At 49.0% G+C, this 9922-nt stretch overlaps 2 pseudogenes; one reads left to right on the plus strand and one right to left on the minus strand.

Moving 5' to 3' along the window:
- Positions 1-1362: 1362 nt before the first annotated feature.
- On the minus strand, positions 1363-2472 carry LOC135273839 (uncharacterized; annotated as a pseudogene).
- Positions 2473-4547: 2075 nt separating this feature from the next.
- Positions 4548-5929, plus strand: LOC105710271 (tubulin beta-3 chain-like; annotated as a pseudogene).
- The last annotated feature ends 3993 nt before the right edge of the window (positions 5930-9922 follow it).

Here is a 9922-nt window from a genome sequence, read left to right on the forward strand (position 1 = left end):
CTACCAGCTGAGCTGGCTCAGGGCTATTGGGAGCAAGAAAGCTTAGCCTGCCCACCCTCTCTTCTCACGCATGGGGAAACTGAGGCACCGACAGAGCAGAGGGCTTGTCCAGTCTTGCAGCTCTCCTGGGTTAGCCTAGCGGCTGGCAGTGCCCACACAGCCGAGCTGCCTAAGCCGCACGGTAGTAACAGATGCAGTGCTGTGGTTGGAGGCTATTTAGCAACCAGTCAGGTACTTGGTTAAGCGGTGAAGCTACAACCAGGAAATCCATTTATTCCGGGGAAAGTCCTTCATCTGGGAGGTAGGGGAAGAGGACAGAAAGATGAATGCTTTGGAAAAGACTTTGGAAGATAATTCAGGAAAAAGAAAAGTTTTACAGAGGTAAAGAGAGAAAAAGAAATGAGAATGAGAACCCAGATTTCTTGAAGGGTTTCATTCTTCTGTCATGGCAAATGCCACACATTCAGTGCAGCTGGGAAGCATCTCTTCAAAGGAAAAACACGACTCATGCCCAGGAGGTGGCTTAACTTTCCCCCCAGGGGAAGCTGCAGAATCTGGGTTCAGAGCCATCTTTGAAGTGTCCGTCCTTGGGGCATGCGCCTGTGTACACCAAGCAGGGAGTCCCCCCACCAGGACCCCCAGTAAGTCAGTTGTCACAACAACCCTGGTTATGAGGAATAATCACTATCACAACATTAGCCTGGACTCTTTAATTCCGGAGGAGCTCTGGGAGATTCTTTTCTCTTTGGCCTCTTACAAATTTAGCGAGCGGCGTGCTCATTGCCAGTTTTTCATGTGTCGCCTCTGGAAGACAGATACCATCAGGAATTTCACTGCACAGCATGTGCAGAACTTCCTGAACTTGCCCAAATCATTCTGTTGGCATTAGGGCACATGCATTTTATTCAGGTGAGGATCACTGCAAGAGGTGCTGATGGAATGAAACATTATCATCATCCCTGGTTACTCTAAGAATGCTAAAGTAAAACCCAGGCAGTAAGGGGAAAATAGCTATCAAAGCAATACGAACATACCTATTTTCAGACCGAGAGACTTTAATCCCATGACAATGTCCCTGACAATGCTTTTATTTTTACCCTGTGAAACAGTGATAAGTGCAGTAGAGCCTGCTGTATTTTAAGAAACTGGGGCAAGGGGGGAGGAGCGAGGTCTGTGCCACACCTTGGCCAATTCAAGGTCATTTATCCATACAAACATTTGAAGGGGAAAATACCAACCTTTCTTAAATAAGCTGCTTTAAACAACGAGTGTCTCTTTCTCCGAGAATGGATGAGGAGGAACAGTGCTCCACCAGCCCTCTCACAGGCTGTGACTGACGCCTTCCCAGCCAGGCAGCCGACCCCTGTCTCCTTTTTTCTGCCTTTCTCTAACACCCCTGTTTTGTCAACAAAGCGTTATCATTAGAGGACTGCGTGAAAGGTCACTGCACCTGTGCTCATGTGCTGTGTACAGATCCTCCCTGAAGACGAGGCTTAGTTTGCTTTAAGACATTAGAAAATAACCCATAGTTTGGAAGCAGAGACCCAAGAAAAATGTTATAAAAAAAAAAGAAGGAAAAAGGCAGGCAAGGAAGGAGAAAGAAAGAAAAAATAAAGAGAAGAAAAGCACCTCCAGTCCCCAAATTCCAAAGAGAAAGAGATGAAAGAAAGAGAAAGAGAAAGAGAAGAGAGGGAGAGAGAGAAAGAGATGGGGGGAGAGAGAGAAATAAAAGAAGAAGAAAAAGAAAAGAAAAGGGAAGAAAGAAAACCAACCCCATCCCCAAATTCCAGAGACCATGCCGGGGGCCGGCCCAGGGCTGCCTGGCGAGGACACTGGCGCCGTGCTGCCCTGTCAGCCACGGCAGGGGGCGCGGTCTCAGCCTGCAGGTGGGGTTTGTTTTTAGCATTGGCACACACATTTGAAAGTGCATAAAAGAGAGATGTGCATTTGTTAAAGGAGTAGAAGATAAATGGGATTCTTAAAAAGAAAGATAGCTGTAGTGAGGATAACTTTCTCTAACATTATACTCCTTAACTCTCTAGCTTTCTCTGTTATAACCCCTTTGATAAATTTTTAAAAAAGATTTGATGGAGAGAAAGTGATGCCAACAGTACCTTGTGACTGCAGGAAAAGTGTCAGGGTCTGTGAGTCCCAGCTGTATTCCAGGGGGCCTGCCCACCAGCCCCCAGTCAATATTTGAGGAATGAATGTGACCCTGGGTTTCAATATCGGTCAAATGGATTAATGGACAGCCCACACGGAAACAGGATGCTTGGGTCAGCTACATGTAAGGGTTAGAGGAGGGTTAAGTAAAAATATCCTTTTTATAAATCCAGCCTTTCCTGATGACAACATTGCTAAAATACAGCACTGCCCAATACCAGATGATGGACTTACCAAAGCGTGAGGGTCGCAGTGAATGGGCCATCGCTCAACTGCCCCCAGGTAACTGGAAGCCGAACTAGGGCACATTCAGTAAGTAGGGGATGTCCTTAGGTCCACAGGGAGCCACCCATCTTCACAGCTGTTTAGTATTTCATCTGACTAGCTGCCTATCAGCAGGCGTTCAGGTGACTTCCAGTCCCTGGCTTTACACATCTGTATCCCAAGGTGGCGCTTTTCAAATGAAATCCCTGAAGGGAATTTATTTTCTTCTGATTTCCCCTCTTCTCAAATGTCATCTGCTGAAAGTTCTGGTAACTTGGATTCTCCACAGGAAAATATCAGCTGCCTTCATGCCGGGGTGCCTGCATTGTACCTGCACTGGGCTGCTGGGGAGGGTCTCTTCAAATGCCATTAGTGACCTACTATGTCTATTTGAAAGTCACTTGACCTCCCATCCCCTGTTCTCCCTACTCTCCTTTACTCCCTGCTGCAGTCTGACTGTGTCCCCCCAACAGTTCATGTGTGAAGAATTCAATTTTCATGGTAACACTGTGGGAGGTGGGGAGTTGAAGAAGTGATTGGTCAGGAGGGCTCTGCCATCCTGGGAGGGGTTCCTGGTAAAAGGATGAGTTCTCTTACCAGATGCCAGCACCACACTCTTGGGCTTTCCAGCCTCCAGGCCACGAGCAGAATAAATTTGTACTCTTTTTTTTTTTTTCTTTTTGAGTTAGAATTTTGCTCTTGTTGCCCAGGCTGGAGTGCAATAGGGTGATCTTGGCTCACTGCAATCTCCACCTCTTGGGGTCAAGCCATTCTCCTGCCTCAGCCTCCTGAGTAGCTGAGATTACTGACATGCGCCACCAAGCCCGGCTAATTTTGAACTTTTAGTAGAGATGAGGTTTCACCATGTTGGTCAGGCCGGTCTTGAACTCCTGACCTCAGGTGATCCACCCACCTCGGCCTCCCAAAGTGCTGGGATTACAGGTGTGAGCCACCGGGCCTGGCCAACTTGTACTCTATAATTACCCCATCTGTGGTATCTGTGATAGCAACAGAAAACAGGCTAGGACAATCCTGGTTGTGTTTCTCTGTGTTCCTCCTGACTACAGCTATCCACAGAGTTGTTTACTATAAAATAAATTTAGATGTAGTCTCTTAAATTGTCTAGAGGAAAATAGTTAAAGAAAAAAGTAACAAATAAAGCCTAAAAATAAATTATTGTGCTTACACATAACATAGAGAAAAGTTATCTTTAGATGACTACCAAAAATTGGAAAACATAACCCGTTAAAAAATATTTAGAGTACTGTACTGGTAGGTGTTTATTTTTGGGGTTTCATCATAAATGAGTGATGTATATCTTAAAGTCTAATGAACCCCAGTGTTTTTTTTTTAACCTCAGTGTTCTTACAACGTATTTCTTAATATATCAATTTGACTTTTAAAAACTTACTGAGCAATCCAGTTGACTTTATTTTTGGCATTTTCATTTTTTAAAACTAAAGAGAAACAAACATTATGCCACAAAGTAAATGAAAAAATATTTGTGTATTCTGAAAACTGAATGCTCTTTTCTAACAGCCAGGTGAGGCGTGGGCTAGACGGAACCAGACCGGTCCAGGATGAGCTCCTGGCTCTACTATTTCCTGTCTGTTACCTGGGGCCAATGCCCTCATCTCTCCAGGCCTGGCTCCAAACCAGGAGCACAAACCAGCTGTGGAGTGGCAGGGGCTCTGAAAAGCCATCCGGATGTCTGTGGTGCCTCTTCAGGAAGCCCCAGAGCCTTTATGAGCAAATGGTGGCTGGGAACGGTGGCTCACACCTATAATCCCAGCACATTGGGAGGCCGAGGCGGGTGGATCACGAGCTCGAGAGATCGAGACCATCCTGGTCAACATGGTGAAACCCCGTCTCTACTAAACATACAAAAATTAGCTGGGCATGGTGGTGCGTGCCTGTAGTCCCAGCTACTCGGGAGGCTGAGGCAGGAGAATTGCTTCAACCCAGGAGGTGGAGGTTGCCGTGAGCCGAGATCGCGCCATTGCACTCCGGCCTCCGTAACAAGAGCGAAACTCCGTCTCAAAAAAAAAAAAAAAAAAAAAAAGAGCAGCCAGCCCGGCCCGCCCGCACCAGTCCGCAGCCACCCGCCAGACGCGCCCAGCATGAGGGAGATCGTGCACATCCAGGCCGGCCAGTGCGGCAACCAGATCGGGGCCAAGTTCTGGGAAGTCATCAGTGATGAGCATGGCATAGACCCCAGTGGCAACTACGTGGGCGACGCTGACTTGCAGCTGGAGCGGATCAGCATCTACTACAATGAGGCATCTTCTCACAAGTATGTGCCTCGGGCCATCCTGGTGGACCCGGAGCCCGGGACCATGGACAGCGTCCGCTCTGGGGCCTTCGGACATCTTTTCAGGCCTGACAAGTTCATCTTTGGTCAGAGTGGGGCCGGCAACAACTGGGCCAAAGGCCACTACACGGAGGGTGCGGAGCTGGTGGATTCGATCCTGGACGTCGTGCGGAAGGAGTGAAAACTGCGACTGCCTGCAGGGCTTCCAGTTGACCCACTCGCTGGGCAGGGGCACGGGCTCCGGCATGGGCACGCTGCTCATCAGCAAGGCGCGCGAGGAGTACCCCGACCGCATCATGAACACCTTCAGCGTGGTGCCCTCGCCCAAAGTGTCCGACACGGTGGTGGAGCCCTACAACGCCACGCTGTCCATCCACCAGCTGGTGGAGAACACGGACGAGACCTACTGCATCAACAACGAGGCGCTCTACGACATCTGCTTCCGCACCCTCAAGCCGGCCACGCCCACATACGGGGACCTCAAACACCTGGTGTCGGCCACCATGAGCGGGGTCACCACCTCGCTGCGCTTCCCAGGCCGGCTCAACGCCGACCTGCACAAGCTGCCAGCGAACATGGTGCCCTTCCCCCACCTGCACTTCTTCATGCCCGGCTTCACGCCCCTCACGGCCCAGGGCGGCCAGCAGTACCGGGCCCTGACCGTGCCCGAGCTCAGCCAGCAGATGTTTGACGCCAAGAACATGATGGCCGCCTGCGACCCACGCCACGGCCGCTACCTGACCGTGGCCACCGTGTTCCAGGGCCGCATGTCCATGAATGAGGTGGACGAGCAGATGCTGGCCATCCAGAGCAAGAACAGCAGCTACTTCGTGGGGTAGATCCCCAACAACGTGGAGGTGGCCGTGTGCGACATCCCTCCCCGCGGCCTCAAGATGTCCTCCACTTTCGTCGGCAACAGCACTGCCATCCAGGAGCTGTTCAAGCGCATCTCTGAGCAGTTCACGGCCATGTTCCGGCGCAAGGCCTTCCTGCACTGGTACACGGGCGAGGGCATGGACGAGATGGAGTTCACTGAGGCCGAGAGCAACATGAACGACCTGGTGTCCGAGTACCAGCAGTACCAGGACGCCACGGCCGAGGAGGAGGGGGAGCTGAATGAAGACGACGAGGAGTTGGAGGCCCAGGGCCCGAGGTGAAGCTGCTTTCAGCTGGCGTGAGGGGCAGGTGGCGGCCGGGGCCGAGGCCAGCAGTGCCTGACCCCCAGAGCCATCTTGCTACCACCACCGTCCCCTGATATCCCCCCACCCTCGGGCTCCCGTGCCACCTCCTGCAGTATTTACGGCCTCCTCCTCCCTACCCAGGCCACCTGTGTGCTGCTCCTGTCTGTGTCTCATTGCAGCTCCCAGCCTGATGTTTTATGGTTTTGATTTTTACTGGTTTGCGTTTATATCTTTGGGGATACTTAATAAATCTATTGCTGTCAGATAAAAAAAAAAAAAAAAGAGCAAATGGTGCCCTTCAACCAATGCCCTTAGTATGTCCCAGGCTGTCTTTTGTGGTGAAGCTTCATTTCTCAGTATCTGTTTTTTCCTCATTGTTGGAGAATTTCCCTTTCTGCTCTCAACTTAAAATTAACATGTCTAGCCGGGAGTGGTGGGTCACACCTGTAATCCCAGCACTTTGGGAGGCTGAGGTGGGCGGATCACAAGGTCAGGAGATCAAGACCATCCTGGCTAACTTGGCGAAACCCCGTCTCTACTAAAATACAAAAATTAGCTGGGCGTGGTGGCGGGCACCTGTAGTCCCAGCTACTCAGGAGTCGGAGGTTGCAGTGAGCCAAGATCACACCACTGCACTCTAGCTTGGCTCCTGGTAACAGAGCGAGACTGTCTCAAAAAAAAAACACATTGAGATACCATCTCACGCCAGTTAGAATGGCGATCATTAAAAAATCTGGAGACAACAGATGCTGGAGAGGATGTGGAGAAATAGGAACACTTTTACACTGTTGGTGGGAGTGTAAATTAGTTCAACCATTGTGGAAGACAGTGTGGCGATTCCTCAAGGACCCAGAAATAGAAATTCCATTTGACCCAGCAATCCCATTACTGGGTATATATCCAAAGGATTATAAATCGTTCTACTATAAGGACACATGCACACGAATGTTCATTGCAGCACAGTTTACAATAGCAAAGACCTGGAACCAACCCAAATGCCCATCGATGACAGACTGGACAGGGAAAATGTGGCACATATACACCATGGAATATTATGCAGCCATCAAAAACGATGAGTTTGCGTCCTTTGTAGGGACATGGATGAACCTGGAAATCATCATTCTCAGCAAACTGACACAAGAACACAAAATCAAACACCGCATGTTCTCACTCATAGATGGGTATTGAACAATGGGAACACATGGACACAGGGAGGGGAGCACTATACACTGGGGTCTGTTGGGAGGGAGTGGGGGGGACAGTGCGGGGTGGGGAGTTGAGGGGAGATAGCATGGGGAGAAATGCCAGATATGGGTGAAAGGGAGGAAGGCAGCAAATCACACTGCCACGTATGCACCTATGCAACAACGTTGCATGTTTTTCACATGTACCCCAAAACCTAAAATGCAATTAAGAAAAAAAAAAAATTAACATGCCTTTGAAATAAGGAATAGGTGCAGATGGCAGAAAGTTTAAAAAATACAATAGTAAAAAGTAGGTCACCTCCAGAGCCCCTCATAAAAGGCACCACAATACCCACGTTTTAAGGATGCCTGTGTGTGTACATACATGTAGGCATTTAAAACAGAATTTATCTTGTATACACGTTATGTCCTATTTTCCCTTTTAACATAGAAATGGCAGCATGTGGCCGGGCGTGGTGGCTCACACCTGTAATCCCAGCACTTTGGGAGGCCGAGGCAGGTGGATCACCTGAGGTCAGGGGTTCAAGACCAACCTGATCAACATGGAGAAACCCCGTCGCTACTAAAAATACAAAATTAGCCAGATATGGTAGCAAGTGTCTGTAATCCCAGCTACTCGGGAGGCTGACACAGGAGAATTACTTGAACCCAGGAGGCGGAGGCCACAGTGAGCCGAGATCTCACCATTACACTCCAGCCTGGGCAACAAGAGTGAAACTCCGACTCAAAAAAAAAAAAAAAAGAAAGAAAGAAAAAGAAAAAGGAAACAGCAGCATGCTACACACACCTTTCCCCACTTTGTACTGGCGATTGATTGCTCCAGTTATGACTTTTAGAGCTGCCTCATTCTTCCTTGTAGTATATAACATCTGACTCAGTGCTTATTTGTGGGTGTTTAGGTAGCTTCCAATCTCTTGCTAGTACAGCAATGAACGCATATCCTTGTACACATATCATTTGGCACATGGGCAAGTGTTTCTAAAGGGGAAATACTAAGTCAAAGGTGTATGAATTTAAAATCTCAATATTTAACACCAAATTGCCCTCCATAAAAGTTGTGCCGATTCATACCCCTGGACTTGGATGAGAATGCCTTTCCTTCACCACCTTGCCAATGTAGCCTGCTGGGTGCCAGGGGAAAAAAAAGGGCTTCTTAGTATAGTTTCCACATGCACTTCACTGATGCCTGAAGCCAGCGCTGCTTCCTGTGTCAAGCGTTTGAGTCATCTGACCTTCCTTTCCTGGGAACAGTCCAATCTTTGCTCATCTTTCCATGACGTCACTGGTCCTTTTCTTCCTGATTTGTGGGAGCTCTTTAGGAATGAGCTCTTTGTGACTTGGGTTGCAAACATCCTTTCTCAGCTTGCCCTTTGTATTTTCTCATTTTGCTTTGCCAAGAAGAAACGGTGCATAATTATGTAACTTCATTTCTCAATCTTGTCTTTTATGACTTTTGCGGACTGTGCACAGCTAAATAGGGCCTCCTCCACTCCATGATTATAAATGTAATTGCTTGTGTTTTCCTCTGCTTTTGTAGTTTTATTTTTTACATTTAAATCTTTGATTCATCTGGAATTTATTTTCACAGAGGAGCAAAGAAGGCCCAGGCTGTCCCAACACCATCTACTGAATGACCGTGTCTCCATTCCATCTGTATGGAACGCCACCTTCCACATGCCTGGTTTAAGACTGATCCTCCTAAAGTGATCCTTGCTGTGCCTGTCAGTACTCCTGACGTTCAGTCCATCTCCCCATCTGTCTTTGTCGGCATTCTCTCTGACTGCTGTGCCTTTAGAAACACCACCCTGAGGCTGAGTGCAGCAGCTCAGGCCTGTCATCCCAGCAATTCAGGAGGCCAAGGCAGGCTGATCACTTGAGGCCAGGAGTATGAGACCAGCCTCGCCAACATGGTGAAACCCTGTCTCTACTAAAAATACAAAAATTAGCCAGGTGTGGTGGCATGCCTTTATAATCCTAGCTACTCTGGAGGCTGAGACAGGAGAATCACTTGAACCCAGGAGGTGGAGGTTGCAGTGAGCCGAGATCATGCCACTGCACTCCAGTCTTGGTGACAAAGTAAGACCTTGTCTCAAAAGAAGGGAAAGAAGGGAAAGAGGGAAGAAGAAAGGAAAGAAGAAAGAAAAGGAAAAAGAAAGGAAGGAAGGAAAGAAAGAAAGGAAGGAAGGAAGGAAGGAAGTAGGAAGGGAGGGAGGGAGGGGAAGGGGAAGGGAAGGAAGGAAAAGAAAAGAAGGAAGGGAGGGAGGGAACAAAAGAATGAAAGAAGGAAGGAAAGGGAGGAAAAGGAGGCAGGAAGGCAGGAAGGCAGGAAGGAAGGAAGGAAGGAGGGAGGGAGGGATGGGAAGGGGAAGGAAGGAAAAGAAAAGAAGGAAGGAAGGGAGGGAACAAAAGAATGAAGGAAGGAAAGGAAGGACAGGGAGGAAAAGGAGGCAGGAAGGCAGGAAGGAAGGAAAGAAGGGAGGGAGGAAGGGAGGGAAAGAAAGCCCACCTGACCCTGTGCCAAGCCTGCAGGTGGGAACTCCTATCCCCAGGCCCCACCCTCAGACACTCCACCAAGGAACAAGGCCTGGCCTGGTACTGTGGCTCATGCCTGTAATTCCAGCGTCCCAGCACTATGAGAGGCTGGGGCAGGAGGGTCACTTGAGCCCAGGAGGTCAAGGCTGCATGCAGTGAGCTGTGTTTGTGTCGCTGCACTCCAGCCTGGGTGGCACAGCAAGATTCTGTCTCATAAAGGAGAAAAAAAGCGTGTCCTTCCACACACCTTTTAGTAGAGACTCTCA

The sequence above is a fragment of the Aotus nancymaae genome, unplaced genomic scaffold, assembly GCF_030222135.1.
Source record: "Aotus nancymaae isolate 86718 unplaced genomic scaffold, 86718_ANA_hifiasm-v0.15.2.pri h1tg000009l, whole genome shotgun sequence".
Taxonomy (NCBI): Eukaryota; Metazoa; Chordata; class Mammalia; order Primates; family Aotidae; genus Aotus; species Aotus nancymaae.